Source organism: Schistocerca piceifrons, chromosome 1 (assembly GCF_021461385.2).
Source record: "Schistocerca piceifrons isolate TAMUIC-IGC-003096 chromosome 1, iqSchPice1.1, whole genome shotgun sequence".
Lineage (NCBI taxonomy): Eukaryota > Metazoa > Arthropoda > Insecta > Orthoptera > Acrididae > Schistocerca > Schistocerca piceifrons.
The window spans coordinates 424,424,719-424,446,528 of NC_060138.1; positions in this window are offsets into that span (position 1 = coordinate 424,424,719).

Sequence of the window (21,810 nt, forward strand, 5' to 3'; positions counted from 1 at the left end):
TCTTTTGAATTCATGAATCTACGACGCGGCTTACAAAAGTTTCCGCTCCTGAGCCAAAGTCTTCATCTCGAACCAACATTTCCGAAATGTATGAACTGTCTATACACAAAATTAAGCCTGCACGGAAGCCTCAGTGCGCGAGTCCTGCTCGTACATGGCAAACTTTATTAGCATTTTTAGTATTTTATAAGGTGATGCGGTAGCCCATCCACATGGATTTTAATGAGAACGATTTTTTTTGGGGGGGGGGGGGGAGGGGGAGGTTAGGGACATACAGTCACGGTAGACATCAAAATCTCCGCACGCCGCCAGAGGAAACGAAGCAAAATTTCGCAGTCCACTAGTAAAGCAACTATATTTTTTGGAGTTGATAATTTGTGACACGGGCTGGCAAGTGCTGACAGCTGCGAATGTTACCGAACTATCAGTGTAACAAACAGTGGTTGCAAAATACTGACACGAATTATTTTTAGGAAGAATGGAAAAACTGAGAGAAGCCGAAACCGGGTGAGATCATTTTGGGTTATGGAGAAATTTGGAACACGGGAGGCGTTACTCACCCTTTGCCTTATATTAGAAGTTAGGCTAAGGTAGGACAAATCTACTTTTGCGGCATTTGTGGATTTGCAGTAAGCTTTCGACAACGTCGACTTTAAATTTCTGAAGGTAGCAAGGTTAATTACAATTTGTACATAATCAAGACGGCAGTTCTAAGAGTCGAAGGGAGAAAGGGAAGGACTTGTTGAGAAGAGAGTGAGGGTTTTATCCTACCCAAATGTCAACCTCTGCACTAAGAAAGCTGTGAAGGAAACGAAGAAAAAAATTCGAAAGGAAATTAAAGTTCAGGAAGAAGAAATAGAAACTTGACGGTTTGCCGATGGCATTGTAGTTCTCTCAGAGACGGTAAAGAACTTGGATGTGCAGCTGAACGGAATGGAAAGTGCCTTTGAGGGGAGGATATAGGATAAAAATTAACAACTACAAAACAAGGGTTGTAGAATGTAGTCGAATGTAGGCGAAATTGAGGGAATTAGAATAGCAAATGAGCACTAAAGTAGTAGACAAGTTTTGCTACTTGTGCAGTGGCCAGCCGCATGGGATTAGCTGAGCGGTCTAGGGCGCTGCAGTCATGGAATGTGCAGCTGGTCCCGGCAGAGGTTCGAATCCTCCCTTGGGCATGGGTGTGTGTGTCTGTCATTAGGATAATTTAGGTTAAGTAGTGTGTAAGTTTAGGGACTGATGACCTTAGCAGTTAAGTCCCATAAGATTTCACACACATTTGAACATTTTTTTGCAGTGGCCGAAGTAGGGAGGAAATAGCAACAAGGAAAGAGTTAATGAAGAAAAGAAATTTATTAACATTGTAAGACGTCATGGTCTCCTGACCTTTATTGCTTACATATTCCGCCCTAACAATCATGTTCCGCACATCAAGATGCTTCATTTGAACCCAAACTCGATAAGATAAAGTCAATGTTGTATGAATTTATGTAAACGATATGCATATAACTAATAAATCGCAAGTGCGCACCGTGGTTGAAATACTCGAGGCTGGCGTACACACATACATTCCAGACACGACAGTCACAGGAGCTTCTAGTTCGAGAGAGGCAACCGACCGCCAGGAGGCCAGTCCCAACCCATCTACGTCGGCCGGTGGACGCCCGTGGAGCAGACAGCGTTCGCCTGAGGGAAAGGAGGAATGACCCCGTGTTCGGCTTAAAAGCAAATTCCGCTACATTATGTGGGAGCGGCCAGCCTACGCACTCTTTACACACAGCACGCAGTTTCAGAGATTTTCACAGGGAGACAGTAAACGCCAAACGCTGATGCTACAGATTTCCGGATTGGTCGCCTTAAACGAAACGTCATTCCCCCGTTTTAGAAAAGCAATGCTGTTGGCAGACGATATTTCTGACGCCTTGAGCTGAAGGAATAATGGAAGAGACCGAAAGATATACCCCTCCATGTCTGGTGTGGAGAGGCGCCGTTCTGTTGTCGCTCTTGGAGCGAGGAACAAGTCTCTCCTCAGTACTCCACTGGGAGAGCACCTCCGTCTAGAGCGAATTGAAGTGCGACTCTATATTGAGTCTTTGCGATTAAGCGTTCTTCACTGTGTTGACCGACACACTTATTGGGTGGTGTGAATGGACAGAGTTATAGTCAAACGCCTATGAGCGAATTTTTGAGTGGCATCGTGGTGGATTGGTTATCTGACGGGTGTACCACGCCAATAGTTAGACTAGGGGCGAATAGGAATCCTTGAATTCATCAAGGCGTAGGGAGAGTTTGATTGGCGGAGGTCAATTCATATAGAACGAGAGTTATCTTATTTGTCAGCAGCGAGCGGCGCAGACAGCAGTCATCGCAGCTTACGGTATTGTGCGCTACAGGTATAGTGAGCCCCATATTTGCTCCACAACGGTACACTTCACTGCATTTCACACGTGACAGCCTCGACCGTACCTAGCAACATTCTAAAGGATAATTATTCAAGTTGAGTAGGCGTGCGTCTCAGCCATTCTGCCAAGTTAACAACCATCTTAAACTATGTGTAGAAATTTCATTAGCGAATCCTATCCTTGAAAGGTAACTTCACATTCCGAAAAGAACCAGGATATAACTTGCTCAATTCATAACTAAAAGTGCCATTGTGATTTCTCAGAATTTTTTCAAAATAAATAATAACTTTCGTTAGTTTCATGCTTTTCTTACACTAACTAGCACTACTCCAGTACCCAAGTATCCCACTAGTTACGTAAGAAATTTTGTGAATTTTTGTGTCATTTCCTTACAGCGGACGACTCCAGAAGATATTTATTACTGAAAGTTTTTCAGGCATTTCTCTTTAGAACGTTAGGAGCGTCTGTCTGACTTCTGTACTAGTGCGGGGGAGGAAATTGCATCTTGCAGGAGCCACAGGGTAAAGGGTAGATCTCAGATTATTCCGTTGCGCAGAATAACAGAATCTCAGATCAACCCCGCGCTCACAACATCGAACGCAAATTTAAGTGTTTCTGGAGCGTAGTCGTGCCTGGAACTGAAATGTGGACAATAAATAGTTCAGAGAAGAAGAGAGTATAAGAGTGGTGCTACTGAAGAATACTGAAGATTACGTGGGTGAGCCGTGCGTTTTGGTCTATTACTAGCACCCGCTGAGGTGTACACTGTCTTTGCTTATGAAAGGATCTTTGATTGGCGTGCTCTGGGCAGGAGAGAAAGAGTGGAGCGACGGAAGCCGAAGTCTAGCGGTCGGCTTAAGCAGACCTGCAAGGGGTAATCTACTAGATTCGTCGAAGGCGTGGCCAGTATTTTCAGTGCATACATTTTTCTATTTGAGTGCTGAGAGCAGGCCTTGCGGGACGGCGCGGTGTGGCTTGCTTGCAGGTTATACTGCTGTTCCCGGCTGCATCAGGCCTGCTTCTTCCTTGGATTGTCCGCCCGGAAACAGAGCCCAGATATTGCCGCCACGTGCTCCACGGGAGCACCGTTTTTGATAGCTCTCTAAAAACCCGCCTATATCTTCGGCAACCTGTTGTGTTGGAGCAGCTTGGTATCTGCCTTCCCGTGTGGTTTGAAGACAGTAGTCATAGGGCCTCACGGTGAGCGATCGGTTCTTTGCAAAACGAATCGCAAACATGTCCTCAACTCGCTCGCATAAAGCAGTTGGTTTGCCTTTTAGATTTCATTTCTCTTAAGAAAACTGTCGGCACCCTGTTTTAAATGTAGATTTAATGATTGTGACATGTGTTTTGATTTTAAGGTCTAACGTGCTGGAATCTGCTGTAAGTGGAATCACACCTTACAACTGTGCTGGATTAAGAAAACAGGACTGCTATGCCTTGTGGCAGCCACCCAATTTGTACTTGATAGCATAACCTGTGTTTTAAGGTGCCGCAGGCATATTACAGAATGGCCAGTAATAAATTCTGTTTAATTCTCTGAAGGTTTTAACGTGTACTATGTGTGTGGTTGAACTATTCAAAAAGATAACTGAGGTGCCTAAAATTTTGTCTAGACAATCTCTTTAGCCTAGAACCGTTCATATAGCGACAGTAAAGGTGCTTGGTGGCTTGTGGGGGTTATTTTCTGAATGCTACTTTTACATTGGCCGAGATGGTTTTATATTTTTTATGTTTAATGCTTTAATAATTTTTGAATTTCGCAGCACCTGAATTTGTATCCGCCATGAATGCGGTATGCCTGAGGCGGCCCAAACGTTTATTGTGTAAGATAGCTTTTCTGTGCGTGTTGTAGTTACATCACTACTTTGCTTGTCTCGATGGTGCCGCGCACCTTAACGTTTGTTGGTTCTAAAGAAAAAAGACGTTTATGCGTGATATTCTTTAAAGTCTGTATTGTTCTAAAGAAATGCTTTGAGTTCTTTAAAGGCTTGTATTGTACTAAAGAAATGGCACATTTATTCTTTGTCCTTGTAACAATTAAGTAAACAGTCGTGATGTACAATAAACATAAGGATTACTAATTAACAAGAGATTTTCAATTAGTTTCCTAGCCCCTCCCATAGGACCAGACTATTGCTGTCGTTTATTTTGGTATACGTTCTTATTGAACGCATCAGTACGTAATCGTGTAACTAATGAGTAGGTGCTGAAGAAAGGAGAGAAAAGAAACTTGTGCTTTAACTTGCCTAAAGAAGGGATCGACTGGTAGGAAACATTCTGGGACATCAAGCAATCGTCAGTTTATCGTTAGAGGGAAGTGAGCGAGGTGGGGTAAAAATGTTGAGGGAGATTAAGAGATGAATACGTTACGCAGGTTCATAAGGAAGTACGTTGCAGTAGTCATCCAGGATACAGAGGCTTGAGCAGAATAGAGCAGCGTGGAGAGCTACGTCAAACCAGTCTGTGTACGGAACACAACAACAACAACAACAACAACAACAAGAACAATTACGTCTAGCCCTTGTATACCAATCGTGGTGTTTGCAACCGTTTACAGTCTTATTCCACGACTGACGGGTTTATTTTCACGCAGATACAAAGACAGGAGGCAGAGGGCGGTGAGCGTCGCCTGCAGACGGAGATCCGGCGGGCCAGCCGACCGTTGCGGAGCGAGTGGCGGACAATGGGTCTGCTTAGCACGCCAAAGGATTTGTCCGCCGGCGCGGCCTCATTGTGGCCGTGTTAATGCGCGCCGCCACCCGCGGCCGCTCACAATGGCTGCTTTCATGTCCAATATCGAAGAAGACCGCCCCTTGTTGAACATGCAAGAGATGATGCAGGGCCCGAATGAAAGTCTGGAGGTGCGGCCGTGACGTAAAAGGAGCAGTTGTCGATTTGTTCCCGTTCATGTACTCTTGTCGGGTTTGCCGCGGGATCCTGAGTTCCGAAACAGACGGATGCAGAGATAAAGTCTGGAGTACTCCAAGGAAGTCATAGGGACGATTATATTTTTACAATTTCTATAAATGACCGAATGGATAAAGCCGGAAGCCTCCAGAGGGTTTTTGCTGGCGATATTGTAACCTACTGATACGTCGGAACGACATAAGATTGTAGAGATCAATGATTATCATTTACGCTTGACAACTGGTATCCGTACAAATAAAAAAAAAATGGATGTACGTATTTATGCTCCATATCTCGTCCTAAACCACTGGAGCGATTTCAACCAAAGTTGGTACATATATCAAGTACTGTTGGGAAGAACTGGGAGTACTACGTGGGGAGAAGTATTGAAGACCTAGAAATCGAAGGACCAAGGAGAAGAGGAAGACCGAAACTCAGATGGGAGGACAAGGTAGCAGGGGACATACGGGAGAAGGGTTGGCACAGAGAAGAAGCACTGGATAGGCATCTATGGAAGAGAAGGATCCAGCAAAGCAACGCCGCCCCCACATGACCTGGGAAAAGGCTGAGATGATGATGATGACGGGAAGAACTGGAAAGAATCACTGTGGGTTAAGAGCGACCTGCTTGGTAAAGGGACGGGGAAGGGAGTGAAAAAGCAGTGTAGCCCACCGGTTCCTTTCCGTCTTTCCGTGTTCTCTATTTCATACAAATACATGCACCAGCCGCATGACGAGTGATGTCTGTTCTGTCAGATATGTCCATTTCATCACAGATTTTCAACTTTCGCCATTGCACTGACACAACGTCATGTGCTACTGAATGACAGATTCGCACCCATCCTTTCCCTTTCTTTCGCCATTCTCTGTTTCACATAGATGTATCAGAAAAATTACAACATTGTACTACTCTTAGTTCAGGAGATACGACATTATAAACGCTGCATCATGTAACACGTTTATGGGTCAAATGGCTCTGAGCACTATGGGACTCAACATCTGAGGTCATCAGTCCCCTAGAACTTAGAACTACTTAAACCAAACTTACCTAAGGACATCACACACATCCATGCCCGAGGCAGGATTCGAACCTGCGACCGTAACGGTCGCGCGGTTCCAGACTGTAGCGCCTAGAACCGCTCTGCCACCTCGGCCGGCTAACACGTTTAAATTCGTTAGTTGACTACTACTACCTCTATTCACAATACTTTTCCCATGATCCACATCTGCCACTTAACGTACCTACAAAAAAATACCAATACCCGACACATAATTCAGCAGATGTAACGTCAAATACTGAGATGCGAGGAAAAACTACCGCATCATGAATGACGTTTTAATGTATTACTTCTTTGCTATTACCTCTTTCCGCAACACTTTTCGCATATTCCGCTTAACGTACCTAGAAAGATATATCGTTGGAGGACACATATTTCAGTAGATATGCCGTCATAAACACTGAGATGGTTGAGAAACTTCCGCATCACACATCATGACATTTTAATTTGTTACTCCTTTACTACTAACTCTATTTACAACACATTTTGCAGACAGTATGTCATATACCACTGGATGTACCTGCACGATTACGTCATTGTTCAGATACGACGTCATAAACATTAAGCTGCGGGAAAACGAAACTGCAGTGCGAAAATCGCTAGACGTAAAGGTGAAATATGTGTGCAAATACCAGTGAAATATGTTAAATATGTGTCAAGTGCAAGTGACTTGTGCATAAGCGGTACAAGCCACTGGCAAATAGCTCATCCTAACCCTCTGGAACAATTTCAGTAAAATTTGGTACACATACAGAACTGGCCACTAAAATTTCTACACCACGAAGATGACGTGCTACAGAAGCGAAATTTAACCGACAGGAAGAAGATGCTGTGATATGCAAATGATTAGCTTTTCAGAGCAATCACACAAGGTTGGCGCCGGTGGCGACGCCTACAACGTGCTGACATGAGGAAAGTTTCCAACTGATTTCTCATACACAAACAGCAGTTGACCGGCGTTGCCTGGTGAAACATTGTTGTGATGTCTCGTGCAAGGGGGAGAAATGCGTACCATCACCTTTCCGACTTTGATAAAGGTCGGATAGTATGTAGCCTATCGCGATTGCGGTTTATCGTATAGCGACATTGTTGCTGGTGTTGGTCGAGATCCAATGACTGTTAGCAGAATATGGAATCGGTGGGTTCAGAAGGGAAAAACGAAACGCCCAACGGCCTCGTATCACTAGCAGTCGAGATGACAGGCATCTTATCCGCGTGGATGTAACGGATCGTGCAGCCACGTCTCGATCCCTGAGTGAACAGATGGGGACGTTTGCAAGACAACAACCATCTGCACGAACAGTTCGCGCGTTTGGAGCAGCATGGACTGTCAGCTCGGAGATCATGGCTGCGTTTATCCTTGACGCTGCATCACAGACAGGAGCGCCTGCGATGGTGTACTCAACGACGAACCTGGGTGCACGAATGGCAAAACGCCATTTTTTCGGACGAATCCATGTTCTGTTTAGAGCATCATGATGGTTGCATCCGTGTTTGGCGACATTGCGGTGAACGCACATTGGAAGCGTGTATTCGTCATCGCCATACCGGCGTATCACCCGGCGTAATGGTATGGGGTGCCATTGTTTACACGTCTCGGTCACCTCTTGTTGGCATTGACGGCACTCTGAACAGTGGACCTTACATTTCAGATGTGTTACGATCCGTGGCTCTACCCTTCATTCGAACCCTGTGAAACCCTACATTTCAGCAGGATAATGCACAATCGCATGTTGCTGGTCCTGTACGGGCCTTTCTGGATACAGAAAATGTTCGACTGCTGCCCTGGCCCGCACACCTCGTCAGATCTCTCACCAACTGAAAACGTCTGGTCAATGGTTGCCTAGCAACTGGCTCATCACAATACACCAGTCGCTACTCATAATGAACTGTGGTATCGTGTTGAAGCTGCATGGGCAGCTGTACCTGTACACGCCAACCAGGCTCTGGTTGACTCAATGCCCAGGCGTATCAAGGCCGTTATTACGGCCAAAGGTGGTTGTTCTGGGTACTGATGTCTCAGGATCTATGCACCCAAATTGCGTGAAAATGTAATCACATGTTAGTTCTAGTATAATATATTTGTCCAATGAATACCCGTTTATTATACGTATTTCTTCTTGGTGTAGCAATTCTAATGGCCAGTAGTGCATTAATCACAATCAGGAAACAAATACTGTAGGTGTCAGAACCACCAACCTCCTATTGGGGTTAGTGCGTTAAGGTGAGGAGAGGACCAGGAGAGGATCAGCAAAGGGGAAGCAGGCATAGACAGAAGCGGGAGGAGATCGACAGAGGGAACGGAAAGTGGGAAGACAGAGGGGAGGAGATGGATAGAGAGAGGAAAGGGAAGGAGATGCACAGAGACGTGGAGGAAGAGATAGAGAGATGCAGGAGGAGGAGATGTACACACAGAGAAGGGGAAGAGAAAAGGAGGAAACGAAAGGGAAGAGAAGGAGATGGGCACAGATTGACAGAAGCAGATTGACAGAGAGAGGGAGAGAGGAGATGTGTACAGGGGTAGGAGCAGATGGACAGAGGGGGCACATGGGCAGAGAGACGGGGGAGGAACTGATGGATAGAGAGAAGGGGGCCGGCCGCTGTGGCCGTGCGGTTCTAGGCACTTCAGGTCGGAACCGCAAGACTGTTACGGTCGCAGGTCCGAATCCTGCCTCGGGCATGGATGTGTGTGATGTCCTTAGGTTAGTTAGGTTTAAGTAGTTCTAAGTTCTAGGGGACTTATGACCTCAGATGTTGAGTCCCATAGTGCTCAGAGCCATTTGAACCATTTAGAGTGGAGGGGAGGAGAATATGGACAGAGAGTGGGACGGTGGGGAAAATGGGCAAAGAGAGTATGCAGTGAAGATGGACAGAGCGAGGAGGAAGGAGAATGGGGACTAATAGATTTAGTTGAAGAAATACATACCGGGCAACGCAGGATGCCCAGCTAGTAGAAAAATAAAAATTCTACAATTAAAAGATGAAAATACAGTCGTTTCACAGTTCCTAACCGCAACTGAACCAAAAAGGCCAGGTTTTCTGATACTTTACGTGTCACAATGATTTTGAGGTTCATTTTGGTGCACACACTGTCGCCTTTCATAAAGTAGTTTCGTTTATCCGAAGATCCCGTGGAGTGTTGACTCGAGCATGACGATAGTGGCAGGGTACCGAATGCTGAGTGAGTATCTACGGTTACAGCCAGTGGGGCACGGCCGGGCTGGAACACAGCTAGCTGCGGGCAGTGTTGTGTGGCGGGCTGACGGGCGCTGCTGCTGCCGCTGCAGCCGGCCAGCTGGCTAATTGGAGGGCCGGCGCCGTCATCTGTCAGCGACCGCAGCAGTCGATAGCAGCCGACAGCTGTCGCCCGCACGCCCGCCTCCCGTCCCGGCCCGGCCGCTGCCTACGCCCCGCCCGGCTCAGCCCGTGCGCTTCGCCCGCGCTCTGCCCATCCGGAGGCCCGCCGCCGCCGCCGCCGCCGCCGCCGCCTCATAACTGTCCCTTTTTTCTGCTGACGATCTGAGTTCTCTGTCAAAACTGTTCTTTATGAACCATATACCCTTATCCCTTGTTGTAGAATTGTAGACCATTTTTTTTTTTTTTTTTTTTGCTCGCGTATCATGTCGTTTCTGGAAACCCAGAATCTACTCTGTAGGAATCAACATGGATTCCGGAAACAGCAATCGTGTGAAACCCAACTCGCTTTATTTGTTCATGAGACCCAGAAAATATTAGATACAGGCTCCCAGGTAGATGCCATTTTCCTTGACTTCCGGAAGGCGTTCGATTCAGTTCCGCACTGTCGCCTGATAAACAAAGTGAGAGCCTACGGAATATCACAACAGCTGTGTGGCTGGATTGAAGAGTTTTTAGCAAACAGAACACAGCATTTCTCAATGGAGAGACGTCTACAGACGTTAAAGTAACCTCTGGCGTGCCACAGGAGAGTGTTATGGGACCACTGCTTTCCACAATATATGTAAATGACCTAGTAGATAGTGTCGGGAGTTGCATGCGGCTTTTCGCGGATGATCTGTAGTATACACAGAAGTTGCAGCATTAGAAAGGAAGATCTGCAGCGGATAGACACTTGGTGCAGCGAGTGGCAACCCTCCCTTAACATAGACAAATTTAATGTATTGCGAATACATAGAAAGAAGGATCCTTTATTGTATGATTATATGATAGCGGAACAAACACTGGGAGCAGTTACTTCTGTAAAGTATCTGGGACTATGCGTACGGAAGGATTTGAAGTGGAATGATCATATAAAATTAATTGTTAGTAAGGCGGGTGCCGGGTTGAGATTCATTGGGAGAGTCGTTAGAAAATGTAGTCCATCAACAAAGGAAGTGGCTTACAAAACACTCGTTCGACCTATACTTGAGTATTGCTCATCAGTGTAGGATCCGTACCAAGTCGGGTTGACAGAGGAGATAGAGAAGATCCAAAGAAGAGCGGCGCGTTTCGTCACAGGGTTATTTGGTAAGCGTGATAAAGTTACGGAGATGTTTAGCAAACTCAAGTGGCAGACTCTGCAAGACAGGCGCTCTCCATCGCGGTGTAGCTTGCTGTCCAGGTTTCGAGAGAGTGCGTTTCTGGATGAGGTATCGAATATATTGCTTCCCCCTACTTATACCTCCCGGGGAGATCACGAATGTAAAATTAGAGAGATTCGAGCTCGCACGGAGGCTTTCCGGCAGTCGTTCTTCCCGCGAACCATACGCGACTGGAACAGGAAATGGAGGCAATGACAGTGGCACGTAAAGTGCCCTCCGCCATACACCGTTGCGTGGCTTGCGGAGTGTAAATGTAAATGTAAATGTAAATCACGGAACAGCAACACAGAGAACAATATTCGTTTTCATCAGGTTTTTCAAGCTTAGCTACACTATCTGATCCAGACAACAAATTGTGGATGTTAATTTGTCGCCTTTATGATGGCTCAAACTCTGCAGGGGACAGTTTCAATGACGTGTGTATGTCTGCAGAGGAATGGGACCCCATTCTTCCTCAAGAGCCAATACCAAGAATCGATGTTGAACGTTGGAGAGTGGACCGAAGTAGTCGTTCTAACTCATATCAAAGGTGTTTCATTAGATTCAGGTTGAGACTCTGGGCATGCCAGTCCGCTTCAGAAATGGTACTGTATACAAACCACAGTGCCACAAGTGCTGCTATATGACAGGATTCCTTGTCATGCCAATACAGTAATCTTCTCCGAATTGTTCCTCTGCAGAGCACAGTGCACAATGCTGTAAAATGTCTTGGTATCCTTCCAAATTTTGTGTTGTCTTAAGGACCACAACCTAACAGCAAAAAACCGCTTCCTACGTACTTCACCGATGGTACTAAACATGATGGCAGGTAACGTTTTCAAGAAATTCGCGGAAACCCAAACGCTTCCATCGCATTGCCACAGGCTGCAGAATGATTAAGCACTCCAAACCGCTCGTCCCGTTGCTTCACCGTTTACACCATCTGAAGCATCGCTTATCCTTGATTATTAGCTTATTAGTAGCTGGTCGACCATTATACCCCATTCTTTTTAAGTCCCTACGCTCAGTCACAGTGACAGCTGCACAGCAGGTCCAGACATGAGCTGCCTGTTCTCGGTTTAGCTGTGGTTGTTCCTTCGCGTATGACGTCACCTACAACTTGCTTGCGAGCTTCACAACGGTTGAAATGTCGCTGTCGGATTTGTTAGCCGAGCTATCTATCCTGAACGTCTCATTCTGCCGTTACTGCCTCTCTACTGACAGCACACCACTCCCCGCGTCGCCGCGCGGGGTAGCCGTGCGGTCTCAGGCGCCTTCTCACGGGTTCGCGCGGCTGCCCCCGTCGGAGGTTCGAGTCCTCCCTTGGTCATGAGTGTGGGAGTTGTCCTTAGTGAAGTTAGTTTCAGTTAGGTTAAGTAGTGTGTAGCCCTAGGGACCGATGACAGCAGTTTCATCCCATAGTACCTTACCACAAATTTCCAGCTTTCCACTCCCCGCGTCGTTTATGTAAGTGCACCCGCCTCTCACGGCATCTCTACATATACGTATACGTGAATACTCTGCTATTCACAATAAAGTGCCTGGCAGAGGTATCAATGAACCACCTTCAAGCTGTCTCTCTACCGTTCCACTCTCTAACGGCACGCGGCAAAAACGAGCACTTAAATTTTTCTGTGGGAGCCCTGATTTCTCTTATTTTATCATAATGATTATTTCTATCTATGTAGGTGGGTGCCAACACAATGTTTTCGCAATCAGAGGAGAAAACTGGTGCTTGAAATTTCATGAGAAGATCCCGTCGCAGCGAAAAAAGCCTTTGTTTCAAAGATTGCCACTCCAATTCACGTATCATGTCTGTGACACTACCTCCCCTATTTCGCGATAATACAAAACGAGCTGCCCTTCTTTGTACTTTTTCGATGTCATCCGTCAGTCCCACCTGATGCGGATCCCACACCGCACAGCAATACTCCAGAATATGGCGGACAAGCGTGGTGTAAACAATCTCTTTAGGAGACCTGTTGCACCTTATAAGTGTTCTGCCAATGAATCGCAGTCGTTGGTTTGCTCTACCCACAATATTATCTATGTGATCGTTCCAATTTAGGTTATTTGTAACTGTAATCCCTAAAAATTTTGTTGAATTTACAGCCTTCAGATTTGTGTGGCTTATCGCGTAATCGAAATTTAACTGATTTCTTTTAGTACTCATGTGAATAACTTCACACCTTTCCTTATTCAGGGTCAATTGCCACAATTCGCACCATACAATATCTTACTTAAATCATTTTGCTAGTAGTTTTGATCATCTGATGACTATACAAGACGGTAAATGACAGCATCATCTGCAAAAAATCTAAGACGGCTACTCAGATTGTCTTCTATGTCGTTAATATAGATCAGGAAAAATAGGGGGCCTATAACACTTCCTTGGGGAACGCCGGATATTACTTCTGTTTTACTCGACGACTTTCCGCCTATTACTGCGAACTGTGACCTTTCTGACAGGAAATCACAAATCCAGTCGCACAACTGAGGCGATACTCCGTAGGCACGCAGTTTCGTTAGAAGACGCTTGTGAGCAACCGTGTCGAAAGCCTTATGCAAATCTAAAGATATGTAATCAATTTGACATCCCCTGTCGATAGCACTTATTACTTCATGAGTATAAAGAGCTCTGGCACTGTGTTACGTGTCACATGTGGAGGTTCGGCTAATTTCTCTCAGATGGTCTATAGTTCGAACAAAATCACATGTCAGTTGACACTTCACGCCTTTCCTTCAGTAATAACACGCAACATCATTTGCGAATTGGCCATCGCTTGTGCGGCACAAAGAGCGTCAGTTCGCTTGCAGTTTTCGAGTAGTGTATTACTTGTAGTCTGTTAGCGAGCACGGGCGGCGGTTTAGTCACCTGCTTCACCATCAATAAGACATACCGGCTGTTTTTTCAATCTTAATCGAGACGCAGCCCGATGTCACCAACGTGAGACAACAACTGGAGAGAACATCCTCCTTACAGAAGAGATGGTTCCATTAGTTTTCTTCCACCCAAGCATGAGTTAGCGCTTTCTATGCTGTCTTCACTGGGATTTTATTCGTTGCGATATTATTTACGTGGGTTTGACAAATATATGGAAACATTGAAATAAATGTAAAAACGCAGATGCTAGCCAAGCCAGCATGTTCTGCCGTTGTGTTGTATTTGACCACGAGCAGCACCTGTGCAATGTCGTCAATTAATTGCAAGTGTCATCGTATTCACGAAATATTGTGTGCAGTTGTGAATTGATTATGTCGTAGCAAAGAGAACCCGCACGTGGGCAAACTCTGGTGCTCGTATTGTGGGTGCTTGCATAACCAAGGGAGCCGAAGTGTTTGGTATTTCAAGAGGCGCAGTAACGATTATTTATACCGCATACAGGATACGCGAAGAAAATATTCGACTGGGAACTGAATGCTAACGGTCTTGCTATGCTGTATTAATCATGATAATTTGTTGTGTTTGTGATGTTTGCATATTTTTGTCCAACCACTGTATGTCGTCAGATATATACCTACCATGTATTCTACATCCTGTCACGCTTTTCTGGTGCTATGGTCTTGCTTCCCTCTTTACTTTAAAAAAATATTTCTTTTGCTATTGTTTCTAACTGTAATACTAGCTTTTGATATACATTGAAGCAACAGAGAAACAAGTATACGCATGTGTATTCAAATACAGAGATATGTAAACAGGCAGAATACGGCGCTGCGGTCGGCAATGCCTATATAACACAAGTATGTGGCTCAATTGTTAGATCGGTAACTGCTGCAACAATGGCAGGTTATCAAGACTTAAATGAGTCTGAACCTGGTGTTATAATCGGCGCACGAGGGATGGGACACAGCATTCTCCGATGCAGCGATGAAGTGGCGATTTTCCCATACGACCACTTCACGAGTGTACCGTGAATATCCGGAATCCGGTAAAACATCAAATCTCCGACAACGCTGCGGCCGAAAAAGATCCTGCAAGAACGGGACCAACGGCGACTGAAGAGAATCGTTCAACGTGACAGAAGTCCAACCCTTCCGCAAATTGCTGCGATTTCAGTGCTGGGCCATCGACAAGTGTCAGCGTGCGAACCATTCGACGAAACATTATCGATATGGGCTTTCGGAACCAAAGGCCGTCTCGTGTACCCTTGATGACTGCGCGACACAAAACTTTACGCCTCTGGGCCGGTCAACACCAACATTGGAATGTTGATGACTGAAAACATGTTGCTTGGTCGGACTTGTCTCTTTTCAAATTGCATCGAGTGGATGCAATTTGATGGATGTGTACGGGTATGGAGACAACCTCATGATTTCATGGACCCTGCATGTAGGCAGGGGAGTGTTCAAGCTAGTGGAGGCTCTGTAATGGTGTGGGGCACGTGCACTTGGAGTGATACGGGAACCTCAATACGTTTAGATACGTCTCTGACTGGTGACACGTAGGTAAGCATCCCATTTGATCACCAGCACTGGTGACACGTACTTAAGCATCCTGTCTGATCATCTGCATCCATTCATATGCATTGTACATTCCCATGGACTTGGGCAAATACAGCAGGACAAAGCGACTCCCCACACGTACGGAATTGATACAGAGTGGCACCATAAACACTCTTCTGAGTTTAAAGACTTCCGCTGTCCACCAAACTCTCCAGACATGAGCATTATTGAGCATATCTGGGATGCCGTGTAACGTGCAGTTCGGAAAAGATCTCCATCCCCTCGTTATCTTACGGATTAATTGACAGCCCAGCAGGATTCATAGTGTCAGTTCCTTCTAACACTGGCCGGCCGCAGTGGCCGAGCGGTTCTAGGCGCTTTAGTCTGGAACCGCGTGACCACTACGGTCGCAGGTTCGAATCTTGCCTCGGGCATGGATGTGTGTGATGTCCTTAGTTAGGTTTAAGTAGTCCTAAGTTCTAGGGGACTGATGACCTCAGATGTTAAGTCCCATAGTGCTCAGAGCCATTCGAACCTTCCAACATACTTCAGACACTGATGAGCCCATGTCACATTTTTTGCGGCACTTCTGCGTGCTCGTAGGGCCCTCATACGATGTTAGGCAGATGTACCAGTTTCTTTGGCTCTTCACCGCATTTTATCAGAAAACTATAATGTAAGATTTTACAGTTGAGTCTTGCCCAGTAACTAGTCTAGATCCCCAAGTCCTCGCGCTGTGGAATAGTATATCTGTTTTATTTTTGTAGGATTTCGTTATATGTGCTGGAAAGCTTGTGGACTAAGTCACAGTACTGCAAGCCTTCGCTCGCTTTAGTCGTAAATATATGTCTCTGTGAAGTTACTCCTGTATCACCACGAGAAAATGAGAGCAGTGAATAATAAAAGGAGAATGAATGAGAGCAGTGACGTGTTTAAATTTACAAAATCTTTAGTTACTACAACTTGCTGATAAATCTTACATACACATTAGAAACACAAATCAGGTAAGGAATGGTGTTTGATAGGCAAAGCATTCATTGAGGTCGGAGCAATACAAATTCTCCACTGAATTAATCCCTTTTACAACGCAATCTGACTGTTTACACGAATTCACTGTGAGGCCCAACTCTATTCACATGGAATCACCTACGATCAACCATACCACAAACTGTGGTTCACCTGAGAACAGGGAGCTGTGAATATCACGTAACAATCCTATGCCGGAGCATCAGTACTTTAACCTTTCACCTTGATCCACGCAGCAGCACAAAGCGGCGAAATGTGGGCGAGTAGCGGTCGTTGCAGCACCTACAATGTTCTCCCGCGTTTACAAAAATTTGTAAACTAAGCAGTCTGGCATTCTGATTATCAGAACGCGGCAAACTTCCCCATCAAAGCCCTGAAATTCCGGCAGATTTCAATGTGAGATGCAACCGTTCACTACTCTGGCCAAACCAATTTGACTCAAAAGCACGACAGTGCGTGCTGGACTAGTCAAACGTAAAACGGCCGACTCAGGGCGAGTAAGTTCACCCTCGTCACCCAGATATGTCTGAGACGATATGCAGTTCTACTGTCGGTACAGTTGGAAACTGCCATAGGCTCTTAGCCCACCACAGACCACCAGTCCCATCCACTGGGGAAAGACCTGAAGCTCTCCACCAGGGGAGCCCCAGAAGATGAAATCCTCAGAAGAATCACCACCACCTTCCACCATGCCTTGGTACAGGAGCCAAATTAGCAGAACCGAAATCGCCTCCACATTGCACAAACCAGTCGAACTACACTCTACTCTCTGAATATTCCCTCTTGAGTGTCCTGTTGACCATGTAGGCGACACAGACACAGCAAACCTCTACTTTGCATATTCTGAGAGGAGCCGCTCAGTGACTCCAAATCTCTTTTCTATGAAAAACTGCTTTAGACTAGGGACGCGTCCTTCTCAGGTTGGGTTGGCTTGGGTTGGGTTGGGTTGTTTTGGGGAAGGAGACCAGACAGCGAGGTCATCGGTCTCATCGGATCAGGGAAGGATGGGGAAGGAAGTCGGCCGTGCCCTTTGAAGGGAACCATCCCGGCATTTGCCTGGAGCAATTTAGGGAAATCACGGAAAACCTATATCTGGATGGCCGGACGCGGGATTGAACCGTCGTCCTCCCGAATGCGAGTCCAGTGTCTAACCACAGCGCCACCTCGCTCGGTTCCTTCTCAGGTAAGCATGGCAATGTTTTGGCATAAACCATCTACATAGAAGCGACCACAGTCTCTCATTTACATAGTGATCTAATCTTTCTGGGCCGATGATTCCGAGTTTCTGAAAGAAGGCTGTTAAGCTTCCCAGACAGTCGTGCCTGTGAAATATACGTTTTTTCCGCTCAGTATAAGGTCCTGGCGACTTCACTGCAAAAGGAGGGGGGAGGGTGTTATGGTTACAGTCCTACCTCCACTAGACACATGCGCCAGCCACTCTGACTCTATTGTCCCAGCTTCTAACATAAGTTCTCTGACTTTCCCACCATTTGCACAAAAGCTCAGTTTACAACAATCTCTCTTAAATGGCTTCCTCCGCTACTGGCCCAGGTAAAATGTTTTGTGAACTGGCGCCCTACTGTCCGTTCCTAAGCGGAAGGAGGAGACTGCTTTGGCCAGATATCCCTCTGCAGTCTGCAGGTGAGGACCACTGAACACCGTTCGCAGAATCACTCAGCGGCCAAGCATTTGTGGCCCCAAGTCATCTGGTTCCCTTTTCTCGGTCGCCTCTGCTATGCCCCCCCCCCCCCCCCCCCCGCATATACAAGCTCTCGAGCTCTATACTGGTTACACCTGCAGTTACAAGAACATTCTGCCCATAATTTTTTCGTGTAGAAAACGTTATTAACAACCCACAGCAAATGTAGTCTGGGAGAAAACTGAGTGCACGTGTTAAAATACACTCCTGGAAATGGAAAAAAGAACACCGTGAATTCATTGTCCCAGGAAGGGGAAACTTTATTGACACATTCCTGGGGTCAGATACATCACATGATCACACTGACAGAACCACAGGCACATAGACACAGGCAACAGAGCATGCACAATGTCGGCACTAGTACAGTGTATATCCACCTTTCGCAGCAATGCAGGCTGCTATTCTCCCATGGAGACGATCGTAGAGATGCTGGATGTAGTCCTGTGGAACGGCTTGCCATGCCATTTCCACCTGGCGCCTCAGTTGGACCAGCGTTCGTGCTGGACGTGCAGACCGCGTGAGACGACGCTTCATCCAATCCCAAACATGCTCAAAGGGGGACAGATCCGGAGATCTTACTGGCCAGGGTAGTTGACTTACACCTTCTAGAGCACGTTGGGTGGCACGGGATACATGCGGACGTGCATTGTCCTGTTGGAACAGCAAGTTCCCTTGCCGGTCTAGGAATGGTAGAACGATGGGTTCGATGACGGTTTGGATGTACCGTGCACTATTCAGTGTCCCCTCGACGATCACCAGTGGTGTACGGCCAGTGTAGGAGATCGCTCCCCACACCATGATGCCGGGTGTTGGCCCTGTGTGCCTCGGTCGTATGCAGTCCTGATTGTGGCGCTCACCTGCACGGCGCCAAACACGCATACGACCATCATTGGCACCAAGGCAGAAGCGACTCTCATCGCTGAAGACGACACGTCTCCATTCGTCCCTCCATTCACGCCTGTCGCGACACCACTGGAGGCGGGCTGCACGATGTTGGGGCGTGAGCGGAAGACGGCCTAATGGTGTGCGGGACCGTAGCCCAGCTTCATGGAGACGGTTGCGAATGGTCCTCGCCGAAGTGGCGGTGCGGTCCCCTACGGCACTGCGTAGGATCCTACGGTCTTGGCGTGCATCCGTGCGTCGCTGCGGTCCGGTCCCAGGTCGACGGGCACGTGCACCTTCCGCCGACCACTGGCGACAACATCGATGTACTGTGGAGACCTCACGCCCCACGTGTTGAGCAATTCGGCGGTACGTCCACCCAGCCTCCCGCATGCCCACTATACGCCCTCGCTCAAAGTCCGTCAACTGCACATACGGTTCACGTCCACGCTGTCGCGGCATGCTACCAGTGTTAAAGACTGCGATGGAGCTCCGTATGCCACGGCAAACTGGCTGACACTGACGGCGGCGATGCACAAATGCTGCGCAGCTAGCGCCATTCGACGGCCAACACTGCGGTCCCTGGTGTGTCCGCTGTGCCGTGCGTGTGATCATTGCTTGTACAGCCCTCTCGCAGTGTCCGGAGCAAGTATGGTGGGTCTGACACACCGGTGTCAATGTGTTCTTTTTTCCATTTCCAGGAGTGTATGAATGTTAATCTGACCTACAATGTTGTTAGTTAAAGTGAGAGAGGGGTGTGCCACCTCTCAGTACCACTAGTGACCCACCCCGGTTTCGGATGTGTAGTACTATGTATGGCCTGGAGATCTGCAGCATGGAGACTTACCTGGCGTAGCGATAATAAACTTATACACTAATCTTCCTCGTGACTCGGATAGTCTGTTAGTGAAAACTGTACCAGAATCCATAGTAGTTCTTTAGGTCCAACATACATAGACACCATAGTATCGAATGCCACTTGGTTCCTTCAATTCCATGGTTGAACACCAACTTCAATAAAACTGAAATGTTAAAACGTTACATTACTACATACAGTTTTCTTTTGCATTTGATCAAATCTGATGGACTATTGACAAACTTGGGTACAGGTCCAGATAAGAGAAGTCAGTACTTAATTCTGCTGTAGTTACATTCGAAATTTGTTAATTATTTCTCATTGTTGCATCATAATTTTCACAATAGGAGGTTTCAGCCAACGAACATGAATCATTTAAAGATGTACAAACACGGATTTTAAAATTCCTTGTTAAGACATTATTAGGGAATAACTTCCATTCTACTAGAGGGGGCTGTACAAGGTAAAAACTGTGAGAGGAGACAAAAATTGGAATACATACAACAAATTATAGAGGACGTAGCATAAAACTGCGACTCTGAGGTGAAGAAGTTGTCTTGAGAGAGGAACTCTTGCAGGGCCGCTTCAAACCAGTCGTAAGATTGAGGACTATAAAAAATACAAGCGATCTAAATCATGCAATATTAATTGCTGTGAGCAGAAAAATCTTGGTTTCATGTTACACTAGAGAACCAGGCAGTGCAGTTATTCGAGAAGATCCTATCTGAAATTTTTATTCATCACAGCGTAAGTGGGATGATTCATTAAAAAATGTTACTCCTCTCTCACTGTTTCGTGCCAACAGAATTTGGTAAGTGATAAAAAAGTGACCAGGACGTTTAATCAAAATATCATTATATTTTCAAAGAACGAATACCTTCATTGAAAATAAGAAAACGAGAGTCGTAAGATAGGAGTGATTTTCTTAAACTAATTAGCGAAAACACGACTTCATGTTGACTCATGTTTTAGAGTTGTTTACTGCAGAGCTTACGCAATATGAAATTGTTGCCACCCCATGCAATCATGAAAAATGTTACCAATTTGCTATATATAGAAAGAAAGCTAACAACCGCCGGAGTGTAGTTTTTCACGGTTCAGATACTGTATGTTAGTACTAAACTCAAAATTTTCCTTTCTGTTGGGCCTGAAGAGCGTACTAGGTCGAAGAACGACAGATTAAGTAAATTCTTCCAAGCTTTTGCTGCTTTTTCATTGACACTTTTTTAAAGTCGTCTCATGTCTATCACGATGAGATCGTTTCGGCATTCTTGCAATTTTCAGTTGGTTCTGCAATGATCGTACTGTTTTTCGTAAAAATGTGCAATACAATTATATTGATTATGTCTACAGCATAATATAGAATTCTATGGCTTACGTATGTCAGTACTGTATTACATATTGCATCCTGAAGCAGATATTAGTAACTTTGATAATAGAATTTATACAGCGCTTATATATTTTTAGCAGTTTTCTCCAGTAATCCTTATATTTTTACAATGAATTTTGTTCACGAAAAGCAGCTCGGTACGGCAGTTTTTTCCGTTTTCCAGTGATCATGCAGTTATGGCATACTATTCTGTTAAGCGTACGATAGACTTTTACTACTTATGTTTATAGCACAACATAGAATGTTATGGCTTACGTATATGTTAGTAGTTATTTGTCGTACTTTTTAGATGTTATGACGCATTTTATGTACTGCATGCTGGAGCATATTTTTATTGTATATTATATTTATAATCACAGTTATTATATTTATTACCACCGTGAAAATACGACGGAACTTTGTACAGATATGTTGGGCAGTGTCTTTACTGTGCCTGTCCATCGGTTCACTTCGCTCTTTTCAGTTTAGAGCAGAAAGTGATAATGTAGAAATGCCTAAAACAGCAATGTCTCCCGCCAAGTATGTGGATCTGATGAGCGATTTCGCCTGAAGCTATGCAGTCCACAGAACATAAATGTCATGCGTTTCTTTCATCAAGACTATTTTC